This window comes from Aotus nancymaae, unplaced genomic scaffold (assembly GCF_030222135.1).
Source record: "Aotus nancymaae isolate 86718 unplaced genomic scaffold, 86718_ANA_hifiasm-v0.15.2.pri h1tg000014l, whole genome shotgun sequence".
Taxonomy (NCBI): domain Eukaryota; kingdom Metazoa; phylum Chordata; class Mammalia; order Primates; family Aotidae; genus Aotus; species Aotus nancymaae.
In genome coordinates, this window is record NW_026988425.1 from 88,159,835 (window position 1) to 88,182,469 (window position 22,635).

Genomic DNA, 22,635 nt, shown 5'->3' on the forward strand with positions numbered 1-22,635 from the left:
GGAACAGTTAACCCCATGCTACTGTTCTTGTGATAGTCAATGAGTTCTCACAAGATCTGATAGTTTTATAAGGACCTTTTCCCTCTTCCTTCTTCTCCTTGCTGCCGTCATGTGAAGAAGGACGTGTTTGCTTCCCCTTCCATCATGATTGTTAGTTTTCTGAGGTCTTCCCATGCTGAACTGTGAGTCAATTAAACCTCTTACCTTTATAATTTGCCCAGTCTTGGGTATGTTTTTATTAGCAGTGTGAGAACGGACTAATACATAAATTAAAAAGCTTATTCTTGATGGGGCTTTGAAGTTTAAAAGCAATTTAGTTACATTATCTCTGAATTTTCTCTGTAACTCTGAGGTAGCCATTTTTTAATACTGTAGTTACCTTTTAGGTAACTGAGGCTCAGATGGAGTATGTATCACCCACTTGATAAGTGACAGAGCCAGGCTAGAACCTGAGATTTTTCTTTTCCAAATCTACCATATCTACCTTTGAAAATGGCTCTAAGGTCTGAGGAATTACAATGAATGTGTCAGTTTATCACATTATGAAATTAATAAGGAGAAAATGGTCAGTTCTACTTCCTTGGACAGATTGGGGGTTGGTTTTTTGGTTCGTCTTGAAAGCAAGGCTTAAGTCATTTGAATCACTCTCTCCACACAAACACCAAATAGCCTTCTAAATAGCAACAAGGCAAATAAAATTATCCATTCAGCTTTGGTTTATTATAGCTAGCATATTGACTTTAATGAGATTTATGAAAGTTAATTCTATTTTTATGTGTAGCATATAAAATTTGTGATATGATAGAACCCTTGGTATAACAAATATGCACAGTGCATAGGTGTCCATTTGAAAAGCTCAGATTATGATTTTAAATTATCATAAAGATTTACAGGTGTTATATCTTTGCTTTTATTGCATGTTGTTTATATCTATGGTTTATTTAATAATGAATCTTTGGTCAAAAACACATCCCCAATAATATCACTTTTCCTGTGGGACTATACCTCTCACTTTATGACATGGTTTCCAGAACATGTCATGCTAAAAAGAAATATATCACACATATGGACACAGAAGACTTTTTTGTTTTGACTTAGAGAGTTAGAATTGTAGCCATAGCTGATTTCATTTTATTCTCAATCAGTCAAGTATCATATTTATCATCTTTGACCTTCGCATCTGTTATGGCATCTGATATTGGGAATGTTTGCTTTTGCTTTGGATTTTGGATAGTTAGGAACTAATATGACCCTTACAGGTTAGAATACTTACAGAATTATAAACAAGTGATATTATCTAGTAGAGAATGTAAGAGGTAAAGGTAAGGCCTACTAGGTGAGAAGCGCTATGCAGGGACTAATTCAGTGATGTCAGAGTTCTGGATTGTGAGAACACATTCAGCTCAGGGTGCTGGGAAAAGCTCCATGGAAGAGTTAGAATTGGAATGTCAAAGTTTTCTAGCTGCGATAATGGGAGTATTAAAATATTCTAAGTTTAAGGATTTTATGAGCTATCATAAGATGTTTTGGGGGAAAGACAGTAATCTGTTTTCACGGGAATACATGGTGCCTGAAGGTGATTGTGACAGATGGAGCCAATAAAGATGGACTGGGGACAGATTGTGAGGAGAGCTTTCAGTATTGGGTTAAGAAATATGGACTTCTATCTGTGAGCAATGGGGAACTGTTGGAGTCTTCTGACCAGGAAGTGGCATGATCTAATCTATATGGTAGGACCATTGAGGTGACAAAAGTATTAGCAATGGATTGGAATGGGTTCACTGTTTTAGGCAGTTATTGGGAAGTCTGAAGGCACCTTGATTTGGAAAGTAAAGGGAACAAAAGAGATTACTGTGGAGAAAGTAAGCAGGGAGACCAATGATCACAGGAGGCTCTGGTCATTTGGGAATTTGAAATAAGGTACTACCAGTGAAGGGGGAGTGATAATGACAAAAGAGAGCAGAGTTAGGAGGTAAAAAGTTATGAGGCGCTGTACTAGGGTATTAATAATGGGAATGGAGAAAAGGAGAAGAATATTATGGCTGTATGAAGGTAGAGTTGGCTGATTTGGAAGCTCTATTTGAGTTTGAGAGGTGAGTGAGCATGAGGAATTAAAAATAACTACTAGCTTCAAGTTTGGTTTACTAAAAGATAATATAACATGAAAAGAAACAAGGAAATCAGGAGAAAGACCCGTTTGGATTAGAGGTATCAGTGGATTAAATGTTTGGCAGGCATTTGAAAATGTGAGTTTTAGGCCTCAGAGTCAACCCATTGAGTAATAGTTGAGATTTGGAATTGGGCAAGTTTTCTGAGGGAAGAGGATGAGAAAAGAGAGAATTGGGGAATATTTCCAAACTCATGCCCACTCTAATGGCTACACACTTCCTTTTTATCTAGAATTATGACTATAGTGGGCCACTCTTACTGACACAGGTATCTTATGCCTGAGGAATGTTTGCATGTATCCCTGTGTATCTTTCCAAGATTTTCACTCTTAGTTACTTGCATTCACACATTTTTTTTGGAGTTAAGGAAAATGCTGTGGAATTAATAACTACTCCTTAGGCATTGCACTTATTCTGTGCCCACCCATGGTGATGTGTTGACCTTGTTTACCTTACTCATTGGGAATGGCAGAAGGTAGGTAGCCATTCACTGTTGTAGGTGGTTATTGCAAAGCCTGAAGGCACTTTGATCTGGAAAGTAAAGGGAACAAAACAGATTACTAGGGAGAAAATAAGCAGAGAGACCAATGATCAGAAGAGGCTTTGTGTCATTTGGGAATTTGAAATAGGGTGCTACCAGTGTAAATAATGAACAATGTGAAGCTTAAAGGATAATTTGCAACAAGCATTTGATGAAAGATAATTGCTTTTGGTAGTAGCCACATACTGAATAAAGTTTGTTGACTGTGCACCGAATATTATCTGTTCTAAATGACTCAAAATTTCAGTTTGATCCTAGGGTATATTATACAACTGGAAAAGGAAAGGAATACATTTATCTCTGAGAGCTGATATTATTGCGTAGTACTAATAGAGATAAGGCCACTTTCAAATTGGTATAGCAAATGAACTTTAATGATGACTAATGAACAGATATGTGTTTAATAACCTGAGATGTGATTTTAGAAGCTGAGTATTAACTGAGAACAAGGAGAACTACCCTCTGTTTCTGATTCTGTCCCTCTAACCTTTGCCTTGAATAAGTCACTCATGTATAAAATGATTCTGGATAATTTAAAAGTGTCAAGTATTTGAATTGTGACATTTTTCTCCAATATTTCTCAACCTAACTAGCACAAAAATATAAGAAGTATAAGGTATAATTTGATTTACTTGCAAAAAGCGTATTAGCCTCTAATTGGGATTATCCACATTTCTCAAAAACAACAGTTCATAATATTGATGATCTATTATGACTATGACTCCTGTTGAGCATACTGAGACTAGAGTCAGCAGATTGTATTAAACGTCAATAGCATAGAAAGCCAAGCACCATGATTTAACTTTGTCAAGTGTTGAAAAATCTTGTTTTTGCATAGAGGAAGAAGTCTTTCCTAAGTAGATTCTGACTTGGTATATTCACCAAGTATATTTGCCTCATTTTTAAGTTCCTGAATTTTTTTTTTTAAAGTTTCTATCTTGTGTTTTTAAAATTACCCTGTATTTTACACACTCATTGTAAGCATATAGGTTTGCAAAGATTAATTAAATGTAATTTTTGTATATTTGCCAAAACAGAAGCATGGCGTTGGAAATGTACTTTAAAAATAGAAAATTTGAGGGCACTTTTGAGTTTGCAATGACAATTATCCCAGAAAATGTACTATAAAATGTTTAATATTTAGCTCAGGTGTCTTTTCAGATATTTTGTCCTTTTAAAAAAATGAGTTGCTTTCATATTAAGGTTTGATCATTTTTATATTATCTAGATATATGATTCAAAAACATTTTCCCCCAGTCTCTGGCTTATTTTTTCTTTCTCTTAAAGTATCTTTTGCAGAGCAAAAAAACGTTTTTGATTTTGATGAAGTCCAGTTTATCAATTTTTTTTCCTTGTACGGATAGTGCTTTTGGTGTTATATCTAAGAATTCTTCACCTATCTCAAGGTCACAAATATTTTCCTATACATTTTCTTCTAAGTGTTTTACATTTACATTTAAGTTTATGGCCCAGTTTATGTTAATTTTTTATTAGCACAATTGCATTTCTTTACTAACCAAAGGGATGATCCTAATTAAACCAGCACTTTAAAATAATTGCACATAAGATACTTGTGGAGATTTGCTTGTTGGACTGAGCTTGTTCATTCTCTCAGCTAATTACTTTCTAAAGTGATGATGGAATTTTTATTCTACTTTTTCGTAGACCTAAGTACAGGTGACATTGTTCAGGATGCTGACTACCATTAATTTCCCATTTTTTAAACGTTCTTGTTATTGTGCTTTCCTTTCCTTTCCATTCCTGATGTTGAACCAATGTGCCATATGTGAAGTTGCAGACAGTCTGACTTTTTCTGCTATCAAGGGAACTGTGTTGGTTTCAGAGTGCTCTCAGTTTTTATGGTGGTTTTTGCTGTCACAAGAGATGTTACAATCTGGTCTGGCGATTGTGTGCATTTTTTAACAGAACTATTCCCACTCCTAGTTCCATCGTGTATTCATCAAAGCATTTGCTGTCCATTGGATGCTATTGTCCTTCCAGCTGCTGAATGGTAGCCAGCCTGGGTGTGCAAGCAGAGCAGGGTCTGGCTCAGGGGTTGGGGTAGGATATTGAGCCAGGTTTTTTGTATAAGGTGTGAGATATGTGTCTAAGGTGATTTTTTGGCGTTTGGGTTTGTACTATTTGTTAAAAAGACAATGTTTTTTCCATTGAACTGCGTTTGCACATAAGTAAAAAGTCAGTTGACTACAGTATTTGTTTGGATCTATTTCTGCACTCTATGCTATATTGATCTATGTGTCTCTTCTTTGATCAGTACCCACTGTCATGATTATTGTAGCTTTCTAGTATAATTAACTTTAGAATATCTCTGCGAGAAAGAAACAAATTCTCTCAAGCATCCTAGTCAGTTTCCTTTTCAGTCTTCTTATCTAAGCAAATGGATTATTTCTCAATAATTTTATCTTCATTGTTCATTCCATTTATATATTGATTATAAACTCAGAAAGGTTGTAGCCATACTTCTTGTAGCCTTTCCCTAGATAGAAAAAAGACCCCTGTACACTATAGCATTTAAGTTGAGCTTTCTCTGCATCAAAGTCAAAATGCAAAAATTTGCACACACACACACGCAAAAACTAAAAATCATCTTCTAAGCTGTTATCTGCAGACATAGTAAGAGGCTTCCCAGGGAGCTACCACCTCTCACAGGCCCCATGACTCTGCCTAAGCTGCCTGGACAGTGGTGACACCTTACCACACGTTGATAACAGCTTCCTGTCTAGTGGAGTGTCAGTTGGTGGGAACCAGCTGTTATGATTCATCCCACTTAAGATTTCTGCCTTTTGAGAAGTGACACTAATAGACCTAGGCTGAATGGCATCTGATTAGGAGAATTTTCTTTTTGAAAGCAGTTTGATTTCTAGTGCCTCAACAATTGAACTTTTTATTTTAACAGGTACACTCCAATTTCCAGTTTCTGTGAAAACTCAGTAGAGAGATAAATGTTGTTTTCATCAAGTGTATGTAGCGGCTATTATTTCTTCCTGAAAAACAAACAAGCAAGGTAACTTCTCTTAAAAAAGATTCTTGTGTTATGAATTCTTTAATAATTTTACAAGCTTTCTGGCTTCTGATATTCTGCAAAAGGCAAAACATTTTCAGCCTAAGATGTGACTTGTTACATTTGGGTTTGGTGAAAGAATTATTGAGTGCCTGCGGGGGGCGGATAGCTCCACATATCTTGAGTGGGTGGCCTTTCTCTTGGGCTATTGAAGCCAGTTTCATCCATTGCTTTGTTTCTGTTGTTTTTATAAGCTTATGAATATTATTAAAAACAGAACGTTTGTTAAGGGGTTGAAGCAGTTTACAACCATAAGGACAAGCTGTTGTAAATATAATGAAAGATCAATATAAGAAATCTAAATTTTAAAATATTGGTAAGGGAAAAGTGTACCAGTTTTTATGAGTTATGCAAAATTAACATTGTCCTTACTTTTTTGAAAAGAATTTTCAGCAGTTGCACATGGAATAACACTTGTCCTTACTGTAGAGAAGAGGAGAGAGCAAAATGTGCCATGAAGGAGAAGGGCTGTGATTGCATTAGGGACATAGCGATCATGGTACCAGTGGCATGCATGGGTTGAAGGGGAGCCTATTACCAGCAGCCTTTACAGGATGGGCCAGATTTCTTCAGCATCACTGCATATAGAGTAATACCCCTAAGTATGAGAAAGTCAAATTGTGATTGAATTTTTTCTGATGCTAAGAAGTGCTGGTTTTCTATAGCCAATTAAAATTGTGCTAGAAGTGCAACATTTTATAACATTTGGCAGTAACAAGTGGTTTTATCTTTGGGTTGGTGATACCCTATGGCAGACTTTCTTAAACTTTAGTGTACAGGAGAATCACCTGGGGAGCTTGTTAAAATTTAGGTCCCTGGGCCCCAACCCTCAGAGGTTTTGACTTATTAGGTCTGGGGAGTGGGCAAGAATCTGCATTTTAAAAACAAACTCACTCTGTTTGGCACACTGACTCATTTCTCAAAAGGTTGCAAAATTCTCCTAACAAAAACTATTACCCTTCAACTGAATTTTTAAAATATTCTTTCACTTAGTACAAGTAAGTGTTATGAAATTTAATGATGGTTGAGCTTCAGGGTTCCAGAGAGGTTGGTAATAACTGGTTTAGATTCCCTAGGTGTGAACCATATAGTGAGCACTATACATAGACTTAAATTTCTTTCTTTTTTTTTTTTTTTGAGACAGAGTTTCGCTCTTGTTACCCAGGCTGGAGTGCAATGGCGCCATCTCGGCTCACTGCAACCTCCACCTCCTGGGTTCAGGCAATTCTCCTGCCTCAGCCTCCCGAGTAGCTGGGACTACAGGCGTGCGCCACCATGCCCAGCTAATTTTTGTATTTTAGTAGAGACGGGGTTTCACCATGTTGACCAGGGTGGTCTCGATCTCTTGACCTTGTGATCCACCCGTCTCGGCCTCCCAAAGTGCTGGGATTACAGGCGTGAGCCACCGCGCCCGGCTTAAATTTCTTTCAATTAGAAGTTATTAGTTACACAATTTCCATTTCCAGGTCATCTTTGCATCCACAGATGGTATTAGATAAGGGAGCTAGACCAGGCATGGTCTAACTAGGGAATTTCACAAGGTACTTTTATAATCATTTATTGCCTACTGTGCCCTTAATGATGTTACTCAGGATCCCATTAAGTTAGCCATGAATATAGTAATTGGTCCCCTGATGATAGCTAGGGGGAGTCAAATCCTGTGGATCTACCCTATTTTGGTCATGTTGGAGGCAAGATAGAAATTGTTGCTTGTAATTTTCAAGGGCACTTTCCCTTTCTGGGGATAAGGTACACTGTGCTCCAAAGGACATTTCTCAAAACATAGCAGGAATCCCTAGAGAGTCCTCCCCCTCTAAATCAGGCTGACACTTAATGACCTACTTTTAAAAGTAATTTGAAAACCCCATCAAATACAAACAATCAAAATCCAGATTCTCCACCGGCTGTTCCGTAGATCTAGTATTTCATTGTTTCCATCTGCCTACATCAACCACGTAAATGTATTTTTAGACAAGGTTTTTCCCGCCTTTCTTGATACTTAGGTAAGATGGAGCGTTTCTAGAAACTGGACTCAAAGCAATTGCACAAATAAATATGATACAAATTAGTTCTATTAGCAAAGGGGAATCAGATTTTACTGACTTGGTGTTCATATTCAGACAAAGTTCTGCAGTTTGCAGAATTATCATACCAAACCAGAGGTTATTCTTGATTCATCTGAACGAATCTCTGTGCTTGTGGTTCATGTATATAGCAGCTTTTGAAACTTTTCTAACTTTTTATGGCAAAACTTTAACGAAGCAAAGAGAGTTATAGAATCTTCCAAATATAGAAAGTACTTTAAAGAACATATACTCCCATCTCTTACTTAATATTTATTTATTTGTTTTGACATCCAGGATACACTGGCTTACCTAATTTTTGAATCTCATTTTCTAACTTTACTCTCTCACTAAATTGTCAGCTTTTTAAGGGAGAAGATTGTTTCTTACTCAAATGTGTTTTAATCACCGTGAGATTATATTACATTCAGCTTCTTGAGGAAGAAGTCTTCATTTTGCACAACTCGCCTCAATAAATGTTTTTTAATTTGATCATTCAGTTGGCAGACATTTTTTCTCGTTCTCTGTTTTCCAGTTGTGTGTATTTGGCTGCCACATTTCCTCAATTCTGACCCCTGCCCTATCACTTACTAATGTATGACGTTGGGCAAGTTATTTAACTTCTCTGTGCCTTAGTTTTCTTTTCTGTAAAATGACACCCAATAATGGTAGCATGATGATGATGTTAGCTATTGTCTTTTTGGATATTTTTTAACATGATTAATATTTTTGTGTCTAGATTAAGCAGATACAAACCCTAATAATAGCTGCCATATTTTGAGGACTTTCTTAGTGCATTCGTGCTGCTGTAACAAAATATTAATGCCACAGACTGGGCAACTAATAGACAATAGGAATGTATTTCTGACAGATGTGGAGGCTAGGAAGCATTGACAGATTCAGTGTCTGGTGAGGGCTTGTTCCACAGATGATATTTTCTTGCAGTGTCTGTGCAAAAGGTGAGAAGAAAACAAACCCACTTCCTCAAGCCATTTTGTAAGGTCTCTAATCCCATCCATGAGGGCTCTGCCCTCCTGACTTAATCACCTTTTAAAGGCCCTACCTTTTAATACTATCACGTTGTCAATTAAGTTTCACCATGTGTATTTTTGGGGAAATTCACACTGTGCTTATGCTTCCTGTCCTTTAATAGTCTAAGTTTGGTCTAGAAAATACTATGGGAAAGCAGAAGTTATTTGAAAGCTCTTGAAAGTAGGACATGTTAACAGTTACAATTAGTAAGTGTATACTATATACATTTTATTATGGTAGATTCTCCCATGATTATAAGATAAGTGATTTTTTTTTTAACTTTTAAGTTCAGGGATACATGTGCAGGTTTGTTAAATAGGTAAACTCATGTCATGGGGATTTGTTGTTCAGGTTATTTCATTACCCAGCTATTAAGCCTAGCTCTCATTAGCTGTTTTTCTTGATCCTTTCCCACCTCCCACCCTGCATCCTAATGAAGGCCCCAGTATCTATTGTTCCCCTCTCTGTGTCCACGTGTTTTCATCATTTAGCTCTCTCTTTTAAGTGAGAACAGGTGGTATTTGGTTTTCTGTTCCTGCATTAGTTTGCTGGAGTCCTCCAGCTCCATCCATGTTCCTGCAAAGGACAGGATCTTGTTATTTTTTTATGGCTGCATGGTATTCCATTGTGTGTATGTACCACATTTTCTTTATCCAGTCTACCACTGATGGGCATTTAGGTTGATTCCATGTCTTTACTATTGTGAATAGTGCTGCATGAACACCATGCATGCATGTGTCTTTATGATAGAACAATTTGTATTTCCTTGGGTATATACTCAGTAATGAGATTGCTGGGTTGAATGGTAGTTGTGTTTCTAACTCTTTGAGGAATCTTCACACTGCTTTCCACAATAGTTGAACTAATTAACACTTTTACCAACAGTGTATATGTGTTCCTCTTCCTCTGCAACCTCACCAGCATCTGTTATTTTTTGACTTTCTAATTATAGCCATTCTGACTGGTGTGAGATGATATCTGTGGTTTTGATTTGTATCTCTCTAGTGATCTGTGATGTTGAACTTTTTTCATGTCATTGTTGGTGACATGTACGTCTTCTTTTGAAAAGTATCTGTTCATGTCCTTTGCCCACTTTTTAATGGGGTTGTTTTTTCTTGTAAATTTGTTTAAGTTCCTTATAGATGCTGGATGTTAGACCTCTGTCAGATGCATAGTTTGCAAACATTTTCACCCATTCTGTTGGTTATCTGTTTACTCTGTTGATAGTGTCTTTTCCTGTGCAGAAGCTCTTTGATTTAATTAGATCCCATTTGTCAATTTTTGCTTTTGTTGCAATTGGACAAGCAATTTTTTGATAGAAACTATAACAAGGAGTTTTTAGGCTGCCTAGACCCCCTGTTCTACAATATTATATGGAAACCACTGTCCTACAAGATAATATTTTTTTTAAAAAAGAAACTTCATGATGTACTTAATGAAATCAGGATATTTATGCTGATGTAGCACAGAAGAGCAAATTAATTGGGTGTTTGAAGTCTGATGAGTTGCGATGATTCTTGGATTATCAGGTGGTGACTTAATTTTGCTAATGAATGAATTAACACTCCTTAAATGTGGGAAATTCACACTCAGCTTCATCACTCCTATCAGTGAACTGGTGGCAGTATCCAAAAGAGCAAAGTACATTTCTGAAAAAAATCCAAGTGGTTCATATTAAAGAATAATGAGTATCAGAGGCATTAGGGTTCTATCATGTAATGTTGCTAATGTCCCCTATAATATTCACTGTAGACAAACTGGGAAAATACAGAGAAATAGAAAAAAGAAAACTAAAATCACCTGCAATTTCACACCCTAAAACAACCATCACTAAGAACAATATGCCAATTTCTCCCAGACACAATTACATTTATAAATGCATGAGATTAAAATTGGGGTCACGGTACAGATAAAAACTTGCATTTTTCCTATTAAACTAACTCATTGAGAACACCTTACTAGACAAAATAACTTTTAAGCTTTTGCCCTGTCTTCAGTTACACATGACATATGCCAAATAAAATTATCATTTCAAGATAGAGGATATAAGTAAAAGGAAGGTTGACACTGCCAAGGATAGAGAAACAAGAGTATGAATGATAAATATGTGTGTTATTTCTGAATACCATTTTTTTAGTCATCAATAAATTATGGGGAAGAGTTGAAAAAGGAAGGATTTAAAATTATTTTTGGAAAAAGTACAGGATCTCAAAAATGCTTCAGAGAGAATTAGTTTATGTTTACTAGTGATCTTTTTGGCAGGGCTCAATGAATACTTATTGTATGGATTAAGAAGATATAAATATATAAACATATTTCCTATAACCTGAAATCCTTTCTATCCTTCATCTAAGACTTATTCCAAAGTCCTATTTTTTTTCTATATTTAAAGCTGCATAGGAATTTTAATTTTTAAAAGTAGAAGTGTGGCCAGGCATGGTGGCTCACACCTATATAATTCCAATACTTTGGGAGGCTGAGGTGGGTGGATCACTTGAGGTCAGGAATTCGAGACTAGACTGACCAACATGGTCTAATCCTGTCTCTACTAAAAATACAAAAATTAGCCGTGTGTGGTGACGGGCACCTGTAATCGCAGCTGCTTGGGAGGCTGAGGTAGGAGAATAACTTGAACCCAGGAGCCGGAGGTTGTGAGCAAGATCATGCCACTGCACTCCAGCCTGGGCAATAGAGTGAGACTCCATGTTGAAACAAACAAACGACAAAAAAATAAAAATAAAATAGAAGTGTTACTGCTGATTATTTTCTTTGTAGACAGATATAGAAAATATGGAAGTATACCTAGGTTCTGGCAGATATACAAATAATTGGGAGATCTGTGCTTATAGTTCTTGGTGCTGGCTTATATTTTCCATGATTGAAAGTATCCTTTAATAAAAAGGGGATGAACAAACCTTATGTTGCTGAAGGGTTCCTGGAGGCCATCTTCTAATGAATGCTGCTTTTGGTTTTCATTAGAAGGTGGGCCCATGCATCTGCCAAGTACAGGCTGAAAGTTCATCTTTTGTTTCCCAATGGCTGCTGCAGCACTGGCTACATCACTTGTGAGGCCCAGTACAAAATGAAAATGGGCCGCCTCCTGTTTTACAAGTGAGAAAATTAAAATATGAAGCTTTTTGATTCTTCCACAGTCTTTCCCTCAGCCTTTCATGGTTGAGACTAATTGATATTCCATCTAATGTGCTATTTAATGTTGCACATTCTTAGCGTGGAAATACCAGCAGGATGAATGTAGATTCACAAAGGGCCTTCTTCTGTAACTAAGCCTTCACATCACCTACCAGCCGTTAAGTTCTCCTACTGCCATCCACTTGCCCAACCCATTGCCTGGCAGGTGGCAGAAAAGGCATGGCAGGCATCTCCCTTTCCCTGTGCCCACCACCCTTGCAAACCCATGGTGGCTGGGGACCCCTAAGAGTAGTACCATCTATGCCAAATGTGCTAGATCAGAGGTAGGTAAGAGACTCTCCCCTGCCCACCAATAGCCATGAACATGCCGTGGTGCTGCAGTCTGAGACAGGAATAGCTGCCACCATGCCTCACCCTGAGATGTCACATGAAGCAGCACAACCTCCTTCTGAGGCTGGAGGTCAGCAAAAATTGCTGGGTGAGGACAGATTGGAAGAGGCCTAGGGGACCCAAAGTACAAGGGTATAGGGAAGTGGACAGCTGAGAACCCTACCCTAACAAAGCAGGAAAGTGGGCTGGTTGGTGAGCTGAGGCTCCAAGCTCCCTGTGTGTACTCTGTTGTGTCATTGGATTTCACTTATAAAACACAAACTCAAAACTCAAACTATTAAGAATTTCAAGACAGGAGTCTTCTGACCACGTACCATGTGTGACTGAACTGGTTGTACACCAATGAGCAGGCCCCTGGGCCTCTGGAATAACTTCTGCTCCTGAAATGGAGAAACTTTTTTGTTTTGTGGCAGGGTGAGAAATACTTGAATATCACTTTTATTTCTTGTATAGTAGTGCTTCTAAAGTTTAATGTGCATGTGAATCATTTGCGATTCTTGTTAAAATGCAGATTCTAATTTAGTAGGTCTGAGGTGGAACCTGAGGTTTTGCATTTCCAAGTTCCCAACTGATGCCAAAGCTGGTCTGGAAACCACCTACCTCTTATAAAGCATTTTATGGCTGGGCACAGTGGCTCACGACTGTAATCCCAGTACTTTGGGAGGCCGAGGTGGGCAGATCACAAGGTCAAGAGATTGAGACCATCCTGGCCAATGTGATGAAACCCCGTCTCTACTAAAAATACAAAAAATTAGCTGAGTGTGGTGGCCCATGCCTGTAGTCCCAGCTACTCAGGGGCTGAGGCAGGAGAATAGCTTGAACTCAGGAAGCGGAGTTTGCAATGAGCTGAGATCACTGTCCTCCAGTCTGGTGGTGACAGGGTGAGACTCTGTCTCAAAAATAAAAAAAAGCATTTTATTTGGAAATAAGTATAGACTAACAAGAAGTTGCTAAAATAATACATAGATTTTCATATACCCTTCACCCAACTCCCAGTGGTGACATCTTATATGTAATACAGTATAATATGTAATACAACTATAATGCAATATCAAAACCAAGAAGTTAACATCAGTCCAATACTATTTTGTTTTCACTCCCTGATGGGATTGAAGGTCCAATACTGTTACCTAAACTACAGACATGATTCAATTTTCACCATTTTTTAACTTGCATTCAAGTGTGTGTGTGTGTGTGTGTGTGTGTGTGTGTGTGTAGTTTTAATCCATGTATAGATTTGTGTAACCACTACCATATAATCAAAATACAGACTGTTCTATCACCACAGAGGAACTCTCTTGTGCTGTTGCTTTATTTAGGTTCCCCAAGGATGTATACAAACCTAAGGGTTAAGGATATTATTCGTATCCACTGCGTGATGTTGGCCAAGTCCCCTAATGTCCCTAGGCCTGTTTTCTTATCTGTAAGTTGGAGGTAATTATAAGGCCTAACTCAATGGCTTGTTGAGCATGTAAAGTGCAGAGAATAGTGCCTTGCAGAGTGTGTGTTCACTGTCAATTAATAGTATCATTCACATTAGGACTTGGCTGGCTTTGGGTGACAGATGCTCTAAATTTTGCTTTATATTCAGACTATGACCTCAACATATTTTACTTTGGACATTTATAAATTTTTAAAGATAGATGGAGGTTCTTTCATTCAGGAATTATGAAGTAATTGATATTCCACCTAATTTTACGTTAGTAGTAGGATTACTTTTTATGTTTTAAGAATTAATTATAAAGATAAATGCCCAAGATATTTTTTACATTATTTATGATCCAAAAACATGAAAATAATTTGGTTATTCATTTGGAAATTTATTCAGTTCAATACCATGAAAATAAAAGAATGAGGCAATTCTATATATGTTCGCTAAGATGCCCAAGATGTATTAAATAAAAAATAAACAAATGTAAATAAAAGCAGACAGACACAAGAAAATACATATGGTATGATTCTATTTACTTAAAGTCTAATAACAGGCAAAGTTATAGTGCTTAATGATGTGTGCTTATGCAATAAAATTAACAAGAACAACAAAAAGTTGATGACTGTAAAAGTTAGGATACTGGAAACCTTTGAGAGAGAGGGTGAGGGGGGTAATGATTAGAAGTCCCAAGGAGGGCTGGCCATACTTTGCTTTTTAACCTCAGTGGTGATTGTAAGTGGATTTGCTTTGTTGTTTTATACACTTACCTAGGCATACATTAGATTTCACAATAAAAACTATTTGAAAGCACATTTCATAACTCTGTTAGGCATAGTCTACATATATTTGTAGAAAAATTCACAAAAGATCCACACACACATACACAAGAAACAACTATGGGCATTTTTTATTACTTTTGGGTTATGGGAATGTGGGGTAGGGAAAGATTTCGCTTTGCATTTTACAATTTGCATTTTGTCCATAATCATGTGTTACTTTAAAATATCCTGTCAAATATTGTGAGTACAGATTACTACATTTTTATGTGCTTCTGTATTATTTGAATTTTCTTCATAATCACGTTACTTTAAAAATATTCTCTCAAAATTTGCATATGTATTCTTATGTGTATACATGTTTATATATGCTTGGAGGGTTTTAGAATAATACTTCAACAGTGGTCATCTCTAAGGGGTGCACCTGGGGATAATGCATTAAGAGAGGGGGGAACATTTTATTTCAGACTTCTCATTTGCTTAACTACATATAACTACAATAACAATAACAATAACAATAACTACAATAACATACACTGATTTTTAATATACAGCATACACCAAAAGTGGTATATAACATATTTCATCAGGTTTTATCCTGCAGACAGAATAGATTTGGAGGGGTAAAAATGGACTCATTTAAAAATGTGGTAGCTCTTGGGGGAAGGCTTTATAGGAAAAGATAACCTAGGATACAAATATATACTCCTGCCCCAACATACATGCCAGCATCTCTAATAATGGGCTAACCTGATGAAATCTTTGGAATTAAACTACCAAGGCAGGAATCCTCAACACTAAATACAGCTCCTGGTCTGTGGAAAGTATTCAATAATTATTTGTTACTGGAAAACAGAGTGGTGTTTAAATGATATTTGACCTACTTTCACAGCTTGTTGATGCTTGAGGTGTTTTTCTTAGTGTGAGGTTTGAGAGGCGTGGAACATGATTGATGGGATGAAAGTGGGTGATTTTTAGAGAAAATAAAATAAAATTTGCTTACTTTAAATTTTACTTTAGCCTTTTAGGTCAGTTAGTATTTTCATCTGCTTTTTAAAAGCATGGGATACTTTTCAAGTTGTTGATTAATGGTGATACTCTATCCTAATTATCCTGTGAAACTCAGAGTAAGTGACCTAAAATTAAATGGGAATGACTCAGCCAGATAAGAAAACTTCACTGGAAGACCAAATCTATTATAGGGAAAGCATTGGTATTAATCGAAGGTCTGATACTGAAACTCTCTGAGAAATCCAAGTAGATTCTACACTTTGTTGCTGATAATTAAGCATTCCCAACAAATAATATCAATAATATATATATTTTGGCAGCAGAGGCAGTCAAGTATAGAGATATAGAAGTGAGCTTCTCACCAAAATAGAGTTTCTTTGGAACAGTGTCCAGCACTGGTATGACACGGCACTATCCAAACTGCAGCAACGAGATATAACTGAGTACTTGAAATGTGACTAGTTTGAATTGAGATGTCTTGTGTCAAATATAAATCAGATATTGAACACCTAGTTTAAAAAATAGCAATAGTATCAAAATATTATTATTTTTATATTGATTACATTTGAATATTTTTTATTCATATACAAAATACTAATGTTTTTACATTGATTACATGTTGAATGATATTTTGCGTATACTCAGATAAAAAGAATTATTAAAGCCAATTTTACCTGTTTCTTTTTATTTTTTAAAAATGTTTCTAAAAAACTTAAAATTATCTATGTGGCTGAAGGCCAGACATGGTGGCTCACATCCTGTAATCCCAGCACTTTGGGAGGTCAAGGAGGGAGGATCCCTTGAGACCAGGAATTTGAGACCAACCTGGGAAACCTAGCAAGATGCCATTTCTACACAAAACGTTTAAAATTAGCCAGGTGTAGTGGCCTGCACCTGTAGTTGTAGCTACTTAGGAGACTGAGGCAGGAGGATCACTTGAGCCCAGGAGTTCAAGGCCGCAGTGAGCTGTGATTGTGCCACTGTACTCCTGCCTGGGCAACAGAGTGAGACCTTGTCTCTGGAAATAAAAAATATAAATAAAGAGATAAAATTACCTATGTGGCTTATGTTTGTGGCTCCTTTATGTTTCTATTAGTGCCAGTAAAGAAGATTTGAATAGAAGCAAACCAAGAATCAGCATTTTCATTTCCCTTACTTTCCAGAAGAGAGAAAAGAATTCCAGCGAGTGGAAATACTCTGCTCAAAGGCACAAACTTGGTTGGAAAGAAGTGAGGAGTAGAGCTTTCATCTTTTGTTTCTGTGTCTCACGTTATGTAGCTGATTTGATGAAAAATTTGAGGCTCGAGAGACAGACTTCCTTAAGACATTTACAAATTGGAAACCATGTTTCTTTAACCTTTTAAGATACAGTTAGTGATTTTTAAGAATGTTCTGGGGATTTGCAATAGGATTGAGAGTAGATAGGAGTTAGGGGACTTTAATGTTCTATTTAATACCTCAGTGTTATTTTTAAAGCTTGGGCATTACTATTAAAGAAAAAGAGGCCTAGGGGTTGGGAAAGCAGAGGTTTAAAAGAAACTGTGGCTTGAAATTCAAATCTGGAGATATTTGAAGTGGCTTTTTCTGCCATTATTGTCTTTGACATCTCTAAACACCCTCAGCTAATTCTTGCTGCTCTCTTTGGGTTTTTTACTTTTTACATTACTAAAGCAAATCAACTGGTACAAACTAATTTTTGAATCTGCAGCTGTAGCTCAAAAAACATGTTTTTCCTACTTTTGTAAGCAGCAGGCTTCTAAGAATGATTGGTGATTTTGTTTTAAAAGAATTCAAGTCCTGTCTTCTAAAGGGCACTTGCCAACAGAGTAGATGTTTCTATCCAAAGCTATTTGCTACCATCATACTTGAGATTTTTTTTGCTTATGGCTTTCAGAGCTGTTACTTCTAAAGGCAGATTCTTTAACACAGGTTTGTTAGCTTCATAACATACGCAGGCTCCTCATGGTAGCAGCTGTGCTGAGTTCCTGAATGGAGAGATGATTTCCACAGTACATTTTATAGCCACACGTGATTCCTGAAGATAATCTAAAACACAAATTATTCTTATTTTTACTCCTTTATCATATGAGAGAAAGAAATACTTAGCTAGTCTGAGCGATAATGTTTATGGCATCATATTCTATTTTTGTGGCAGTTTCCTTTAAGCACTGTCTCCTTACCTAAGAAAGGGACAAATGCAGGTTGCCCGTACTTAGCAGGATCTTTGGAGTACATATAGATATGGCATATATTCTCCTTTTTAACTTTTTGTCAGTATTTTCATCTTTTCTTTTTACTTCATCACTTTCAAGGCTTTTCAGCTCCTGAAACAAAAAATAAGCCTGTCCTAGAGGCAGAGGCTGATAACATCTTCTTGAGGCACTTTTGTGATATAAGTACAAAAGCTCTAAAGGGATTTTTAAATTTGATTTCTTAAAGAGTTATTTTTCAAATACATCATTAGATCTGAGCCCACCTAGAAACTGAGTAACCTCCGTAATCTTGAGTTCCAAAATCTGCTTTTAATTCATTTCACATTCATGATTGTCAGCATCTATTATGTGCCAGGGTAGGGTTATATCCATTGTAAGTAACCTTGGCAGAGTAAAAAATGCTGCACAGAGGCCTATGGACCACTCCTAAGGACCTTCAGAGTGATAGAAAGGGGATGGAGAGGATGAAGCCAACAAGCCTGGACAGCTGAGGGTTCTGGCCTTAGTGCTGCACACTTATAGCCTATCTGCCCTTGAGCTTCTGATTGCCGCTTGGGGCTTTAAATCCCTGAGCTGAGCTTTCCCAACCTTTGGACCCTTGCTGCCCCCACAGCTTCAGAAGCTGGAGCATTTATAACTCAATACCTGGGTCCAGGTCTCAGCTCCATCACAAACACCAGCTCTGTGACCTCACCTTAGCTCAGAATAGCCTCTCTTGGTTTCACACCCTGATCTGTAAAACAAAGGCGTGAGACCCTTTTTTTTCTCTCACTTTTTTTCTCTCTCTGTTTTTCAATACTAACCTGTTAACCATGCTAGAGAGAGGAGGTAGAACCTCATCACAACTACCTTTTGGAAATAGTTTTCCTGTACTAGAATAGGCAGCCTCAGTCACACTGGTAATGTTGTACAATGGAAGTTTCAGAGATATGCACATGCCTGGGCCCTGCCTCCAACCAATTAAACAAAAATTTCTAGGGAGTGGGACCTGGGGATGAGTATTTTTAAAGAGCACACCAGCTAGTATGCAGCCAGTTTTGAGAACCACAGGTTGTATAGAAGCATCAGGCCTTGAGAGGGACAGATGTAGATGTAATATCCAGAATTTACCACTTATTAGTTGTAAATCCATGGACAAGTCACTTAATCTCTCTGAGCCTCAGTTTCTCTATCTGTAAAATTGGAACAAAATTGTATCTTCCTCAAAGGTAAGCATGCCATAGATACTTAATGAATTGTAATTGAGATGGGTCTATTGCTGTGCTGTCCAATATGATAGCCATTAGCCATATGTGACTATTTGAAGTTAAATTTAAAAATTTGGTTCTGTAATTGCACAAGGCACATTTAAAGGGCTCAGCAGCCATATATGACTACTGGCTACCATGTTGGACAGCAGATATATCAAATGTTTCCTTCATTGCAGAAAGTTCTAGGGACTGGAAAGTGCTGATCTACAGGATCTGCTTTACTAAGATCCGAGTTTATTAAGGGAAAACTTATTTTTAACTGTGTTCTGGAAAATCCACTACATTAGCTTTGGTCAGGTAAATAGCAGAAAATACTTTTCTGTCCAAAGAAAACCAGGAATCATCCCTAATGTAGAGACATTTTTGCTTGTTTCCATATACCCATGAATGAATTTACCTAGAAGTAAACAAGCAAGTGGGAACATCTAATCAATTCTACAAATAATGATCTTTCCTCCCTTCCCTCCCACCAGTTCTGGGGCTACACTTACCATTTAGTTCATTTGTTAAAGTAGAACATTAACTTCTTTCTGCCCTGTTTGTTCCTACCACAGGCACTATACAGTGAAGCTGCCAGTGTGTGTGTGTGTGTGTGTGTGTGTGTGTGTGTGTGTGTGCGCGCGTGCATGTCATGGAAAAGTGCATGTCATGGAAAAGGAAGGGGCACAAGGTGAAAGAAGGAGCTGGCAATGATAAAGGAAGTCCCTAAATAAATGTCTGTCAGTGAGAAAAGAAAAGCCATACATAGGACATGTTTTATGATTTTATTATCTGTAATGTTTATTTCAGATATTTTAATAGCTCTTCTATTCAAAAAACTCCTTAGTATTATTTTGATTTGCCCATAGTGGAGGCTCTGAGGTCAGATGGTCTGAGTTCAAAAGTATTTACTAGCTGACTGACCTTGGATAGGTTACTTTACCTTTCTAAGTCTCAGTCTTTCCATTTGCAAAATGGGAATAAATGTTGGTCTCCACACCTGAGAAGGTTATTGAAAAGAATAAGTGACGGAATACATGTAAAGTCTTAAGAATATAATCTAACACCCAATAAATGCTCAGTGAATTTTAAAAAATTATTTAGAGAGGACATTTTATTGTCAGCAAACAGATGATATGACACTGTTAACTTCAGCAAGTAGAAGAAAAATATACATTCCTCATAGAAATTTTAAAGCTATTTAACAAATGTAATGCTCTTGTTTCTTTGTCATATCTTTTGGAACGTGTGGGCCTGTTTTTACAAGAACATTTATAGTTCCTATGTTACATAAATGTTCCACTTGTGCTACTGTACTTGTTTAGTTAAGCACAGGCCTAGCAGCTGGGGAAGTGTCAAAGTCTGAAAAGCAACGGATGTTGATTTGAGGTGCCCTGTGTTAAAAACTGCTAATATAACTAAGCCGTCTTAAAAACAAGGAAGGTAGTGGTTCTTGATGGAAAAGAGACCACAACCTACCTCTTAAATTCACTTTATATTTGTTTTGTCTTCCTGCAATAATGTTTCTGTTGGAAAAGTTAGTTTATTATTATTTTTTAAACTGAGAGCATGGCATATCTTTTGGGTTTTTAATTATTTAGACGTTTCATACTCTTTTGTTTTGTTATGCACCGTGACAGTGTGACATACCTAAAGGACTAAGGACTAACTCCCCAGTGAGTAGAAAGTGCTATCATTTATTTTTAGAAAGGAAGCTGTATTGGTTCATTCCCAGCTGAAATAACATAGCAGATTGGTGCTGTTTGAACACTGTTAATTGCTGAACATTCTTAAACTAGTAAATAGGACTGATTAGCTGGACTCCAAACAGTAAGTCAAACAGACCAGATCACCTTTGATAAGATAAACACTCTATTAACCTTACATATTCCCATCGGATTATCTTCCAGGGATATGAATTGTTAAGCTATAAATGTCTTTTTTTTCTCTATTTAGAAAGACTTTAGGAAAAATTGTTTGGGATATTTGAAGTTCAGTTAAAGATCGTTGTGTCCAATGTATGATTTAGTAGATAATTATCCGTTACTATACTATTAGCTGAGAGGTGAACAGTAAAAATGGACCCATTCATAACAGAAAGCCCTGATTTACAGGATCATGTTGTACTCTGTCATTTCTATTTGGGCAACTGCAAACAAACAGTAATAACTGTAACAAAAGAATAGTGAGCTTTTAATAAATAAAACGTCGTATGGGTTCTTTATTAGGCCCTTATATCTCAAAACTAGAATGCTTTCTAGAATAAAATTCCACTTCTACTCACCTTTTCAAATATTCACTGGAAACACAACTCTAAGATTTCTTCCATTTTCCAGATTCTAGAGCATTCATGTTAAAAATAAGTTTGAAATATTTTATTTAATAATTTAAAAATTATTTTAATTAAATATTGCTGATGTAAACAATGCCTGTTCCCTTAACCCTAGAAATGGAGTCTGGAAAAGAGCAAAATGACCGAAATATGGTATCATGTACAGAGTCAGGAAATGTAAGTTTCAGAGTATTGCCAACTTGCTTTGTGAGCTCAAATAGTTTAAAGGAAGTTTCCTTATCAATAGGAGGTACAGGGAGTTTAAACGATTTGATGAGGAAGTTTCCTTGTCAATAAAGTATAGGGGTGAACTGGTATTCCAGAGTTTTTTTTCTGGGTCAAAAATTCAATAAAAAGGTATGTTTTTATAATATTAAAAATATCATTTTCTTGGCTTACTATGGAAAAATAGTGAGTAGAAAGAAGAAAAAGGAAATATCTATAGTCCCACCAGTCACCTTTAAAATTATTATATTATCTTCTAATCTTTTTGTTCTACACTTAAAAGAAATTAGAATTGAGTTCATACAGCATATCATATATGCTTAACATTATAATGTCAAAAACTTTTTATAAATGTTTAAAAATGATTATGTGAATATAAGCATTTATCTTCTTATTGGATAATTTACATAGTATCATTTTTTAATTAATTTTTAATCTTTATTTTTAGAGATGGGGGTCTCACTGTCACCCAGGCTAGAATGCAGTGGTGCAGTCATAGCTCACTGTAACCTTGAACTTCTGGGCTCAAGTGATACTCCCACCTCAGCCTTTCAAAGCACTGGGATTACAGGTGTGAGCCACCACACTCAGCCCATTTTAGAAAAGTATTATAAGCAATGCTTTAGGGAACATATTTGTACTTAAGGGTCCCTCTTCCCTCTAACTCTATTTAATGTTATCTCCACAGGAGAGAGTCCTAGAAGTGGAAATACTGGGTCAAATATATGAATTATTTAAAGGCTTTTGTGCATTTGCTTTCCAAAAAAGTTAACTGAACTGTATTACCATCAAAAATTTATTACTGCACAGAAAGATGCCCATTTTGCCACAACAAGGACGTTGGATAATTTTTGTAAAGACTTAAATATATGGTTCTCCTATGCTTGGTCTCTTATGATTTGAAATTTTAACCAAGTATGAAGCTGTTAATTCCATATTGTCTAATCCTTTCACACAGAGAAAGCTTGTTTCACAATCACAGGCTGTGTGT

At 36.6% G+C, this 22,635-nt stretch overlaps 1 pseudogene; it reads right to left on the reverse strand.

The window, feature by feature from the left end:
• Window positions 1-4,355: 4,355 nt before the first annotated feature.
• Window positions 4,356-22,635, reverse strand: part of LOC105734631 (fatty acid-binding protein 5-like) — a 34,100-nt pseudogene continuing 15,820 nt past the window's right edge.